Here is a 14,479-nt window from a genome sequence, read left to right as displayed (position 1 = left end):
GGTTTGATAGTACCAAGTGGCTCCTGCAATCTGCCATCAAAAAGTTGGCAGGCAAGTTTTGTTTTCCAGGGAAAAGTGCCGTTGTTTTTGTTTGGGGGCCTATGGCTGGGAGTGGCCGGCTGGCTCCTTAGAATCCACGATACGCAGGATGGTTCCCAGACCTGAGGTGGCACCAGTGCCAAGTTGGGCTGGTTTGATAGTAGCAAGTGCGTCCTGCAATCTGCCATCCAGAAGCGGGGTAGCTTACTTTTGTTTACCAGGGAAACGGGCCGAGGTTTGTGTCTCGGGGCCTATGGCTGGGAGTGACCGGCTGCCTCCTGAAAAGCTACGATAGGCAGGATGGTGACCAGACCCATGGTGGCACCAGTGCCAAGTTGGGCTGGTTTGATAGTACCAAGTGGCTCCGGCAATCTGCCATCAAAATTTTGCAGGTGACTTTTGTTTTCCAGGGAAAAGCGCCGTTGTTTGTGTTTGGGGGCCTGTGGCTGGGAGTGGCCAGCTGGCTAATTAGAATCCACGATACGCAGCATGGTTCCCAGACCTGAGGTGGCACCAGTGCCAAGTCGGGCTAGTTTGATGGTGCAGAGTGGCTCCTGCAATCTGCCATCCAGAAGCGGGGCAGCTTACTTTTGTTTGCCAGGGAAACGGGCCGAGGTTTGTGTCTGGGGGCCTATGGCTGGGAGTGACCGGCTGGCTCCTGAAAAGCTACGATAGGCAGGATGGTGACCAGACCCATGGTGGCACCAGTGCCAAGTTGGGCTGGTTTGATAGTACCAAGTGGCTCCTGCAATCTGCCATCAAAATGTTGGCAGGCGAGTTTTGTTTTCCAGGGAAAAGCGCCGTTGTTTGTGTTTGGGGGCCTGTGGCTGGGAGTGGCCGGCTAGCTGCTTAGAATCCACGATACGCAGGATGGTTCCCAGACGTGAGGTGGCGCCAGTGCCAAGTCGGGCTGGTTTGATACTACCAAGTGCGTCCTGCAATCTGCCATCCAGAAGCGGGACAGCTTACTTTTTTTTGTCAGGGAAACGGGCTGAGCTTTGTGTCACGGGGCCTATGGCTGGGAGTGACGGTCTAGGTCCTGAAAAGCTACGATAGGCAGGATGGTTCCCAGATCCAAGATGGCACCAGTGCCAAGTCGGGGTGGTTTGATGGTGCAAAGTGGCTCCTGCAATCTGCCATCCTGACGCGGGGCAGCGGATTTTTGTTTCCAAGAGAAATGGTCCGTGGTTTGTTTGTGGGGGTATATGGCTGGGCGTGGCCTGCTGGCTCCTTAAATAGCTACGATAGGCAGGATGGTTCCCTGACCCAAGGTGGCACCAGTGCCAAGTCGGGCGGTTTCCGTAGTACAAAGTGCGTCCTAAAATTTGCCATCCAGAAGAGGGGCAGTTGAGTTTTGTTTACCAGAGAACAGGGCCGTGGTTTGTTTTTGGGGGCATATGGCTGATAGTGGCCGTCTGGCCCCTGAAAATCCACGATAGGCAGGATGGTTCCCAGACCTGAGGTGGCACCAGTGCCAGGTCGGGCTGGTTTGATAGTACTAAATAGCACCTGCAATCTGCCATGCAGAAGCGGGGCAGCTTACTTTTGTTTGCCAGGGAAACGGGCCGAGGTTTGTGTCTGGGGGCCTATGCCTGGGAGTGACCGCCTGGCTCCTGAAAAGCTACGATAGGCAGGATGGTGACCAGATCCATGGTGGCACCAGTGCCAAGTTGGGCTGGTTTGATAGTACCAAGTGGCTCCTGCAATCTGCCATCAAAAAGTTGGCAGGCGAGTTTTGTTTTCCAGGGAAAAGCGCCGTTGTTTGTGTTTGGGGGACTGTGGGTGGGAGTGGCCGGCTGGCTCTTTAGAACACGCGATACGCAGGATGGTTCCCAGACCCAAGGTGGCACCAGTGCCACGTCGGGCTGGTTTGATGGTGCCAAGTGGTTCCTGCAATCTGCCATCCTGAAGCGGGGTAGCTTACCTTTGTGTGCCAGAGAAACGGGCCGAGGTTTATGACTGGGGGCCTAGGGCTAGGAGTGACCGGCTGGCTCCTGAAAAGCTACGATAGGCAGGATGGTGACCAGACCCATGGTGGCACCAGTGCCAAGTTGGGCTGGTTTGATAGTACCAAGTGGCTCCTGCAATCTGCCATCAAAAAGTTGGCAGGCCAGTTTTGTTTTCCAGGGAAAAGCGCCGTTGTTTGTGTTTGGGGGACTGTGGGTGGGAGTGGCCGGCTGGCTCCTTAGAACACACGATACGCAGGATGGTTCCCAGACCCAAGGTGGCACCAGTGCCAAGTCGGGCTGGTTTGATAGCACCAAGTGGCTCCTGCAATCTGCCATCCAGAAGCGGGGAAGCTTAGTTTTGTTTGCCAGGGAAACGGACCGAGGTTTTTTTCTGGGGGCCTATGGCTGGGAGTGACCGGCTGGCTCCTTAGAATCCACGATACGCAGCATGGTTCCCAGACCAGAGGTGGCACCAGTGCCAAGTCGGGCTGGTTTGATGGTGCAAAGTGGCTCCTGCAATCTGCCATCCAGAAGTGCGGTAGCTTACTTGTGTGTGCCAGGGAAACAGGCCGAGGTTTGTGTCTGGGGGCCTATGGCTGGGAGTGACCGGCTGGCTCCTGAAAAGCTACGATAGGCAGGATGGTGACCAGACCCATGGTGGCACCAGTGCCAAGTTGGGCTGGTTTGATAGTACCAAGTGGCTCCTGCAATCTGCCATCAAAATGTTGGCAGGCGAGTTTTGTTTTCCAGCGAAAAGCGCCGTTGTGTGTGTTTTGGGGCCTGTGGCTGGGAGTGGCCAGCTGGCTCCTTAGAATCCACGATACGCAGGATGGTTCCCAGACCCAAGGTGGCACCAGTGCCAAGTCGGGCTGGTTTGTTAGTACCAAGTGGTTCCTGCAGTCTGCCATCCAGAAGAGGGTCAGTTGAGTTTTGTTTTCCAGAGAAAAGGTCCGTGGTTTGTGTTTGGGGCCTGTGGCTGGCACTGGACGGCTGGCTCCTGAAAATCCACGATACGCAGGATGGTTCCCAGACCCAAGGTGGCACCAGTGCCAAGTAGGGCTGGTTTCATACTACCCAGTGGCTCCTGCAATCTGCCATCCAGAAGAGGGTCAGTTGAGTTTTGTTTTCCAGAGAAAAGGTCCGTGGTTTGTGTTTGGGGCCTATGGCTGAGAGTGACCGGCTGGCCCCTGAAAATCCACGATAGGAAGGATGGTTCCCAGATCCAAGGTGGCACCAGTGCCATGTTGTGCTGGTGTGATAGTCCCAAGTGGCTCCTGCAATCTGCCATCCAGAAGTGGGGCAGCTGAATTTTGTTTGCCAGAGAAAAAGGCTGTGGTTTTTGTTTGGGGGCCTATGGCTGGGAGTGGCCGGCTGGCCCCTGAAAATCCATGATACGCAGCATGGTTCCCAGACCCAAGGTGGCACCAGTGCCAAGTCGGGCTGGTTTCACAGTGTCAAGTGCCTCCTGCAATCTCCCATCCAGAAGCGGGGCAGCTGAGTTTTGTTTGCCTGTGAAACGGGCCGTTGTTTTTGATTGGGGTCTGTGGCCGAGAGTGTTCAGCTGGCTCCTGACAATCCACAATACGCAGGATGGTTCCCAGACCCAAGGTGGCACCAGTGCCAAGTCGTGCTGGTTTGATAGTACCAAGTGGCTCCTGCAATCTGCCATCCAGAAGCGGTGTAGCTGAGTTTTGTTTGCCAGAGGAAAGGGCCGTGGGTTGTGTTTGGGGGCATATGGCTGGGAGTGGCCGGCTGTCTCATTAAAAAGATCGATACGCACGATGGTTCCCAGACCCAAGGTGGCACCAGTGCCAAGTCGGACTGTTTTTATAGTACCAAGTGCGTCCTGCAATTTGCCATCCAGAAGAGGGGCAGTTGAGTTGTGTTTGCCAGAGAAAAGCGCCGTTGTTTGTGTTTGGGGGCTTGTGGCTGGGAGTGGCCGACTGGAGCCTTAGAATCTGCGATACGCAGCATGGTTCCCAGACACAAGGTGGCACCAGTTCCAAGTTGGGCTGGTTTGATAGTACCAAGTGGCTCCTGCAATCTGCCATCCAGAAGCGGGGCAGCTTACTTTTGTTTGCCAGGGAAACGGACCCAGGTTTGTGTTTGGCGGCCTATGGCTGGGAGTGACCTGCTGGCTCCTGGAAAGCTACAATAGGCAGGATGGTGACCAGACCCATGGTGGCACCAGTGCCAAGTTGGGCTGGTTTGATAGTACCAACTTGCTCCTGCAATCTGCCATCAAAATGTTGGCAGGCGAGTTTTGTTTTCCAGGGAAAAGCGCCGTTGTTTGTGTTTGGGGGCCTGTGGCTGGGAGTGGCCGGCTGGCTGATTAGAATCCACGATACGCAGGATGGTTCCCAGACAAAAGGTGGCACCAGTGCCAAGTCGGGCTGGTTTGATAGTACCAAGTGGTTCCTGCAATCTGCCATCCAGAAGCAGGGCAGCTTACTTTTTTTTGCCAGGGAAACGGGCCGTGGGTTTTGTTTGGGGGCATATAGCTGAGAGTGGCCGGCTGGCCCCTGAAAATCCACGCTAGGCAGCATGGTTCCCAGATGCAAGGTGGCACCAGTGCCAAGTCGGGCTGGTTTGATGGTGCAAAGTGGCTCCTGCAATCTGCCATCCAGAAGCGGGGCAGCTGATTTTTGTTTGCCAGAGAAAAATTCCGTGGATTGTTTTTGGGGGCATATTGCTGGGAGTGGCCGGCTGGCTCCTTAAAATGCTCGATACGCATGATGGTTCCCAGGCCCAAGGTGTCACCACTACCAAGTCGGCCTGCGGTTTTAGTATCAAGTTCATCCTGCAATTTGCCATCCAGAAGAGGGGCAGTTGAGTTTTGTTTGCCAGAGAAACGGGCCGAGGTTTCTGTTTGGGGGCATATGGCTGAGAGTGGCCGGCTGGCCCCTGAAAATCCACGATACGCCGGATGGTTCCCAGATCCAAGGTGGCACCAGTGCCAAGTTGGGCTGGTTTGATAGTCCCAAGTGTCTCCTGCAATCTGCCATCCAGAAGCGGGGCAGCTTACTTTTGTTTGCCAGAGAAATAGGCCTAGGTTTTTGTTTGGGGGCCTGTGGCTAGGAGTGGCCTGCTGGCTCCTAAGAATCCACGATACGCAGGATGTTTACCAGACCCATGGTGGCACCAGTGCCAAGTTGGGCTGGTTTGATAGTACCAAGTGGCTCCTGCAATCTGCCATCCAGAAGCGGGGCAACTTACTTTTGTTTGCCAGGGAAACGGGCCGAGATTTGTGTCTCGGGGCCTATGTCAGGGAGTGACCGGCTGGCTCCTGAAAAGCTACGATAGGCAGGATGGTGACCAGACCCATGGTGGCACCAGTGCCAAGTTGGGCTGGTTTGATAGTACCAAGTGGCTCCTGCAATCTGCCATCAAAAAGTTGGCAGGCGAGTTTTTTTTCCAGGGAAAAGCGCCGTTGTTTTTGTCTGCGGGCCTGTGGCTGGGAGTGGCCAGCTGGCTCCTTAGAATCCACGATACGCAGGATGGTTCCCAGACCCAAGGTGGCACCAGTGCCAAGTCGGGCTGGTTTGTTAGTACCAAGTGGTTCCTGCAATCTGCCATCCAGAAGCGGGGCAGCTGAATTTTGTTTGCCAGAGAAAAAGGCTTTTGTTTGTGTTTCGGGGCCTGTGGCTGGCAGTGGACGGCTGGCTCCTGAAAATCCATGATACGCAGCATGGTTCCCAGACCCAAGGTGGCGCCAGTGCCAAGTAGGGCTGGTTTCATACTACCCAGTGCCTCCTGCAATCTGCCATCCAGAAGAGGGGCAGTTGAGTTTTGTTTTCCAGAGAAAAGGGCCGTGGTTTGTGTTTGGGGCCTATGGCTGAGAGTGACCGGCTGGCCTCTGAAAATCCACGATAGGAAGGATGGTTCCCAGATCCAAGGTGGCACCAGTGCCATGTTGTGCTGGTGTGATAGTCCCAAGTGGCTCCTGCAATCTGCCATCCAGAAGTGGGGCAGCTTACTTTTGTTTGCCAGAGAAAAAGGCTGTGGTTTTTGTTTGGGGGCCTATGGCTGGGAGTGGCCGGCTGGCTCCTGAAAATCCATGATACGCAGCATTGTTCCCAGACCCAAGGTGGCACCAGTGCCAAGTCGGGCTGATTTCACAGTGTCAAGTGCCTCCTGCAATCTCCCATCCAGAAGCGGGGCAGCTGAGTTTTGTTTGCCTGTGAAACGGGCCGTTGTTTTTGATTGGAGTCTGTGGCCGAGAGTGTTCAGCTGGCTCCTGACAATCCACAATACGCAGGATGGTTCCCAGACCCAAGGTGGCACCAGTGCCAAGTCGTGCTGGTTTGATAGTACCAAGTGCGTCCTGCAATTTGCCATCCAGAAGAGGGGCAGTTGAGTTTTGTTTGGCAGAGAAAAGCGCCGTTGTTTGTGTTTGGGGGCTTCTGGCTGGGAGTGGCCGACTGGCGCCTTAGAATCTGTGATACGCAGCATGGTTCCCAGACCCAAGGTGGCACCAGTTCCAAGTTGGGCTGGTTTGATAGTACCAAGTGGCTCCTGCAATCTGCCATCCAGAAGCGGGGCAACTGAGTTTTGTTTGCCAGAGAAAAAGGCTGTGGTTTTTGTTTGGGGGCCTGTGGCTGGAAGTGTCCGGCTGGCTCCTGAAAATCCACGATACGCAGCATGGTTCCCAGACCCAAGGTGGCACCAGTACAAAGTGGGGCTCGTTTGACAGTGTCAAGTGCCTCCTGCAATCTCCCATCCAGAAGCGGGGCAGCTGAATTTTTTTTGCCAGGGAAACGGACCTTTGTTTTTGATTGGGGTCTGTGGCTCAGAGTGGTCGGCTGTCTCCTGACAATCCACAATACGCAGGATGGTTCCCAGACCAAAGGTGGCACCAGTGCCAAGTCGGGCTGGTTTGATAGTACCAAGTGTCTCCTGCAATCTGCCATCCAGAAGCGGGGCAGCTGAGTTTTGTTTGCCAGAGAAAAGGGCCGTGGGTTGTGTTTGGGGGCATATGGCTGGGAGTGGCCACCTGGCTCCTTAAAATGCACGATACGCCGCATGGTAACCAGACGCAAGGTGGCACCAGTGCCAAGTCAGGCTGTTTTTGTAGTACCCAGTGGCTCCTGCAATTTGCCATCCAGAAGCGGGGCAGCTAAATTTTGTTTGCTAGAGAAAAGGGCTGTGGTTTGTGTTTGGGGGCCTATGGCTGAGAGTGGCCGGCTGGCCCCTGAAAATCAACGATAGGCAGGATGGTTCCCAGATCCAAGGTGGCACCAGTGCCAAGTAAGGCTGGTTGTATGGTTCAAAGTGACTCCTGCAATCTGCCATCCAGAAGCGGGACAGCTGAGTTTTTTTTGCCAGAGAAAAGGTCTGTGGTTTCTTTTTGGGGCATACAGCTGGGAATTGCCGGCTGGCTCCTTAAAATGCTCGATACGCAGGATGGTTCCCAGAGCCAAGGTGGCACCACTGCCAAGTCGGGCTCTTTTTGTAGTACCAAGTGCGTCCTGCAATTTGCCATCCAGAAGAGGGGCAGTTGAGTTTTGTTTGCCAGAGAAAAGGGCCGAGGTTTGTGTTTGGGAGCATATGGCTGGGAATGCCCGGCTGGCCCCTGAAAATCCACGATACACCGGATGGTTCCCAGATCCAAGGTGGTACCATTACCAAGTCGGGCTGGTTTGATAGTCCCAAGTGGCTCCTGCAAACTGCCATCCAGAAGCGGGGCAGCTGAGTTTTGTTTGCCAGGGAAATTGGCCGTTGTTTGTGTTTGGGGGCCTGTGGCTGGGAGTGTTTGGCTGGTTCCTGAATATGTACGATACGCAGGATTGTTCCCAGATCCAAGGTGGCAGCAGTGCCATGTTGTGCTGGTGTGATAGTCCCAAGTGGCTCCTGCAATCTGCCATCCAGAAGTGGGGCAGCTGATTTTTGTTTGCCAGAGAAAAGGTCCGTGGTTTGTGTTTGGGGGCATATGGCTGAGAGTGGCCGGCTGGCCCCTGAAAATCCACGATACACAGGATGGTTCCCAGATCCAAGGTGGCACCTGTGCCAAGTCGGGCTGATTTGATAGTACTAAGTAGCTCCTGCAATCTGCCATGCAGAAGCGGGGCAGCTTACTTTTGTTTGCCAGGGAAACGGGCCGAGGTTTGTGTCTGGGGGCCTATGGCTGAGAGTGACCGGCTGGCTCCTGAAAAGCTACAATAGGCAGGATGGTGACCAGACCCATGGTGGCACCAGTGCCAAGTTGGGCTGGTTTGATAGTACCAAGTGGTTCCTGCAATCTGCCATCCAGAAGCAGGGCAGCTGAGTTTTGTTTGCCAGAGAAAAGGGCCTTGGTTTGTGTTTGGGGGCATATGGCTGGGTGTGGCCAGCTGGCTCCTTAAAATGCACGATATGCAACATGGCTCCCAGACCCAAGGTGGCACCAGTGCCAAGTTGGGCTGGTTTGATAGTACCAAGTGGCTCCTGCAATCTTCCATGATCACGTGGAGAAATACTTTCTGGTTTCAGCCTCATGCTCTTTCTTCTCTCCCTCAACTTCTCTATCACCTCTCATCTGGTTCACATGCGCTGTCTTCAAGGTCCACAGGCTACTTTTCACAGAATCTTCTGGCCTGATGAAGTAAGAATGATGAATAGAACAGAGCTGGGATCTATTTTCCAGTTTGGATAAAATGCATTCTGCACACAAATCCAAGGAGAACGGGCTGCCCCGATGCCCAGAAAATCTTTCACTCCTGCTAGTGTTCTACGTCAACCGCAACTTAGTCTGAAAGAAAAGCTTTTTCTCTGAGAGCATCTGAGAGGTTTGCATGAAGCACTGATATCTGACATATGCAATTTTGAATAGGAGAGGAAAAAGAAAATGGCAAGGAGTTTTTAATTTTAGTGGTTTCAATTTTAATTTCCGTGCACTTTTTCAAAACTTGTCAGCTCAAATGCCCATCAACATCTTTTAGTCATCTGTAAGTCAGTATTCATATAAAATGTGCTTCAAATCCAAAGAATTTCAAATTTGCACTCCAAGCTTCTATGCCTAGATTTATGATTTCCTACACATATTAGATGAAAGGAAGGCCTTTTTTACTGTGGGAGTGCTGGAACACTGGAACAGGTTGCCCAGAGAAGTTGTGAGTGTCCCATCCCTGAAAATATTCAAGGTCACCTTGGACGGGGCTTGGAGCAGCAACAAAGGAGAAGCTTGATGGTAGAGAAACAAAGTTGGACTATAGAAGAAACTCGGATTGAAGTATAGGATCAAGTTTTCTCTCAGCTCTTGGGGTAAATTCAAAGTTGTACAAAATGACATTTATCTGTGCTATTCACTACTGTAACAGAAAGTTTCATGAAAACTGTACAGAAGATAGTAAATTTTAAAAGAGATAAGAATTACAGCATAAAATCCATGGGATAGGTTACAACATGAGACACTCTCTAAGAGAAAATCTCTGTGTTTCAGCACTTCATCGGGGTAAGATTTCATGAAGTGCCAAAGAAGGCGGCAAAATATCATTCGGGACATTATTTACTGGAATTCAGCCTGGCCATTAGTAGGAACTGCCTTTGAACATATCATGTAGATATACCACACACGCTTTCCCTTCACTGAAAAATTACTGTTTACAACAAATAAGCAATTGACAATCAAAATTGATTGAAAGCATCTTAAACATGTCAAGTATTTCATTGTAGATGATCTGTGATCCAAATGCTTCTTCCACCTTCGAGAGGGACAGAAGAATTCTTCCATATCATGATGGTTTAAAATTGTATCAACCAATGTTTTCTGCTGAAAAGATATCATCTATTTTTTTCTATTTTTGGAAGAAAATATTCCTAGACATACAACAGGTGAGAACTAAGTAATTTTAAAGAAACAAATGAAATGAAAATATTCTGTAAATAGAATGAAATGAAAAGCTGTGTTTTAAATAGGAGCTAAATATTAAACAGAATTTTTGTACCAGGCATTTGAATTACTGCACCAGCTCTTTTGCCCATCAAGAGAGGCATTTAGCATTTCAGTCTTTTCCAAGGTGTTCATGATCTGCTATGCTGATCTCTGTGTGTGCCTAGGTGTGTGTGGAGGGGGGGGCATATGAAGGGGAGTGTGTATGTTTGCTTTACAATTGTTGTGGCAGATTCATGCCTCAGCTCCACATTTTGTTTTAAAAAGGTCACACCGAGTGGATATGAAGTTTACTATCAACAAGAGATCGATTCCCAAATCATCCATTTGACTCTCCCTTATAAATCATGTGCTTTGTTGCATATTTTATCAAATATACTTTCAAGCCAGATGGAGGAAGGAGGATGTGGGAATCCCTCCACCATCTTGCAACTTTTATGTAAGTAGGTTTTCAAGAAAATCATCATTTCTCTTTTAAATATGTCTGGAACAGGCATGATGGTAGTGTCAACCTGTTGGAGTTTTTGTTGCTGGAAGAAGTTGTACAAAAGGATTGGTTTTTACATTGACCAGTTACTGAATCAAGCGCAGGAATACATTGGAAATTTAGCTGGGGGTTCCTTTTCCCAGCAGACTACTTCTAGAACGAGCTTGTACACTGAAGCTGACTCTTTTGCTCTCTTTTTGTTTCTTTCCTATTTTCTTGGCTTCTTTGCCACTATCTAGACAATTTTGGAACTTTGTTCCCAACTAAAATGGTTTCAATAGTCTGATTGTGATCATATATTTTTACAAGGAATTTTTAAAATCTTTCCTCGAGTCCAGAAAGTCAAGGACTTAGATCTTTTTCTTCCCTTATCAATATTGCCATGAAATTGATAAATAAAGACCAACTCTTTATTTTTGTTTTTAACCCACGTAGATAATTCCCATCCATTAATCCATTTTGTGGACCAATAGCTGCCATTCTGATGGAAGCTGTCACTTCTTAACAATAGGCATTCTGTGACTATGTTGACAGCACTTTGGGTGAAGATCCTAACTGGTCTTAGATATACATAGGGAGAAATTTGCTCAGCCAGTGTCAGTCTTAAGCATGCGTATCAGAAGATCTTTCTAGAGCTGGGAATTTTCCCATGAAAGGGATTCAGTTAGGGAAGAGACACTTGTGCCAGAGTTTTACATTCTTCTTGAACACTGCTTAAGGAACTTAGATGCCATGTCCATTTGGATCTCTGTCTGCACAGAACTTTGTCATGCCAGCGCTTTGAAATGCATCTTGAAGAGAATTCACTAGCACAGAATGAAAGAGAGTGGAAGGGGTTGGTGGGGCTAACCAGGCCCAACCCCCCTGCCTAAACCAGGATACCTAGAGCCTCTTGCCCAGGATTCTATCTGGGTGTACTTTTAATGTCTTCAAAGATCCAGGCTCCACAATCTTTCTGGGCAGTCTGTGCCGTGGTTCAGTCACCCTGACAGTAAAGAAACATTTACTGATGTTCAAAGGCAATCTCCTGTATTTCAGTGTGTGCCCACTGCCTCTTGTCTTTTCCCTCAGCATCACTGAAAAGACACTGATTCCCTCCCCTTTGCACTATTGCTTCCATATGTATGTGTGATGCCATGTAGAGGTATGTCAAAAACCTCCCTGAAGCCCAGGCAGATAATATTCCCTTCATCTACCAGTCAAGTTGATTCATCAGAGGAGTTTAAAGTGATGTTCAGCATGAAATTCCCCTGAAAAATCATGCTAACTACATTATTTGGTCATCTGTCATGTGCCTGGCAAGGATTTCCAGGAAGAGCTGCTTCATCAACTTCCTGGGGATAAAAAAGAGGCTGGCTGGTTTGTACTATGGCGAGTCCTCTTAATTGCCTTTTTTGAAGATGGGTGTCATTTGCTAACATCCACTCTTTAGCCTCTCTTGTCGTCTACATCTTAGCAAAACGCTTTTCCACTATGTCTGGCTAGGAAAAACTGTGCCAGCACAGAAAACATCTCCCATCGTGTTCTAGAAGTTGCACGGATGTCTGCCAAGTGTTTGGCAGGAAGAAAAGAAAAGTTGTCCAAAACAGCTTCCAATCGAATGTTCCTGTGATTGGAAAAGTCAGGAGAGTGCAAAGGTACTGTTTTCTATCAGTTGGCAAGGTGCGCACACAATCCCAGTGTTGTACAGCTTGCTTCTTCACCTTCCCGAAGCTGCCGCTCTCGCCGGCTGCCGGAGCCCAAGAAGCGGCTTCTTCGCGCAAAGACGATTGTGCCGCTCACAGGGCTCTCCTTAGCGCGGCTTCTGCCGAAAGACGCCCGGCAGCGGCTCTTACCTCCGGAGAGCATCCTACCTTCGTCTTTAGCTCCTCTTCTCATCTACACGTCGGCAAAAAGCTTTTCCACTATGTCTGGCTAGGAAAAACTGTGCCAGCACAGAAAACATCTCCCATCGTGTTCTAGAAGTTGCACGGATGTCTGCCAAGTGTTTGGCAGGAAGAAAAGAAAAGTTGTCCAAAACAGCTTCCAATCGAATGTTCCTGTGATTGGAAACGTCAGGAGAGTGCAAAGGTACTGTTTTCTATCAGTTGGCAAGGTGCGCACACAATCCCAGTGTTGTACAGCTTGCTTCTTCACCTTCCCGAAGCTGCCGCTCTCGCCGGCTGCCGGAGCCCAAGAAGCGGCTTCTTCGCGCAAAGACGATTGTGCCGCTCACAGTGCTCACCTTAGCGCGGCTTCTGCCGAAAGACGCCCGGCAGCGGCTCTTACCTCCGGAGAGCATCCTACCTTCGTCTTTCGCGTCTTTTGTAGTCTACATCTTAGCAAAACGCTTTTCCACTATGTCTGGCTAGGAAAAACTGTGCCAGCACAGAAAACATCTCCCATCGTGTTCTAGAAGTTGCACGGATGTCTGCCAAGTGTTTGGCAGGAAGAAAAGAAAAGTTGTCCAAAACAGCTTCCAATCGAATGTTCCTGTGATTGGAAAAGTCAGGAGAGTGCAAAGGTACTGTTTTCTATCAGTTGGCAAGGTGCGCACACAATCCCAGTGTTGTACAGCTTGCTTCTTCACCTTCCCGAAGCTGCCGCTCTCGCCGGCTGCCGGAGCCCAAGAAGCGGCTTCTTCGCGCAAAGACGATTGTGCCGCTCACAGTGCTCTCCTTAGCGCAGCTTCTGCCGAAAGACGCCCGGCAGCGGCTCTTACCTCCGGAGAGCATCCTACCTTCGTCTTTCGCGTCTTTTGTAGTCTACATCTTAGCAAAACGCTTTTCCACTATGTCTGGCTAGGAAAAACTGTGCCAGCACAGAAAACATCTCCCATCGTGTTCTAGAAGTTGCACGGATGTCTGCCAAGTGTTTGGCAGGAAGAAAAGAAAAGTTGTCCAAAACAGCTTCCAATCGAATGTTCCTGTGATTGGAAAAGTCAGGAGAGTGCAAAGGTACTGTTTTCTATCAGTTGGCAAGGTGCGCACACAATCCCAGTGTTGTACAGCTTGCTTCTTCACCTTCCCGAAGCTGCCGCTCTCGCCGGCTGCCGGAGCCCAAGAAGCGGCTTCTTCGCGCAAAGACGATTGTGCCGCTCACAGTGCTCTCCTTAGCGCGGCTTCTGCCGAAAGACGCCCGGCAGCGGCTCTTACCTCCGGAGAGCATCCTACCTTCGTCTTTCGCGTCTTTTGTAGTCTACATCTTAGCAAAACGCTTTTCCACTATGTCTGGCTAGGAAAAACTGTGCCAGCACAGAAAACATCTCCCATCGTGTTCTAGAAGTTGCACGGATGTCTGCCAAGTGTTTGGCAGGAAGAAAAGAAAAGTTGTCCAAAACAGCTTCCAATCGAATGTTCCTGTGATTGGAAAAGTCAGGAGAGTGCAAAGGTACTGTTTTCTATCAGTTGGCAAGGTGCGCACACAATCCCAGTGTTGTACAGCTTGCTTCTTCACCTTCCCGAAGCTGCCGCTCTCGCCGGCTGCCGGAGCCCAAGAAGCGGCTTCTTCGCGCAAAGACGATTGTGCCGCTCACAGTGCTCTCCTTAGCGCGGCTTCTGCCGAAAGACGCCCGGCAGCGGCTCTTACCTCCGGAGAGCATCCTACCTTCGTCTTTCGCGTCTTTTGTAGTCTACATCTTAGCAAAACGCTTTTCCACTATGTCTGGCTAGGAAAAACTGTGCCAGCACAGAAAACATCTCCCATCGTGTTCTAGAAGTTGCACGGATCTCTGCCAAGTGTTTGGCAGGAAGAAAAGAAAAGTTCTCCAAAACAGCTTCCAATCGAATGTTCCTGTGATTGGAAAAGTCAGGAGAGTGCAAAGGTACTGTTTTCTATCAGTTGGCAAGGTGCGCACACAATCCCAGTGTTGTACAGCTTGCTTCTTCACCTTCCCGAAGCTGCCGCTCTCGCCGGCTGCCGGAGCCCAAGAAGCGGCTTCTTCGCGCAAAGACGATTGTGCCGCTCACAGTGCTCTCCTTAGCGCGGCTTCTGCCGAAAGACGCCCGGCAGCGGCTCTTACCTCCGGAGAGCATCCTACCTTCGTCTTTCGCGTCTTTTGTAGTCTACATCTTAGCAAAACGCTTTTCCACTATGTCTGGCTAGGAAAAACTGTGCCAGCACAGAAAACATCTCCCATCGTGTTCTAGAAGTTGCACG

The sequence above is a fragment of the Melospiza melodia genome, chromosome 1 (genome assembly GCF_035770615.1).
Source record: "Melospiza melodia melodia isolate bMelMel2 chromosome 1, bMelMel2.pri, whole genome shotgun sequence".
Classification (NCBI taxonomy): domain Eukaryota; kingdom Metazoa; phylum Chordata; class Aves; order Passeriformes; family Passerellidae; genus Melospiza; species Melospiza melodia.
Note: the sequence above shows the minus strand (reverse complement) of the source record.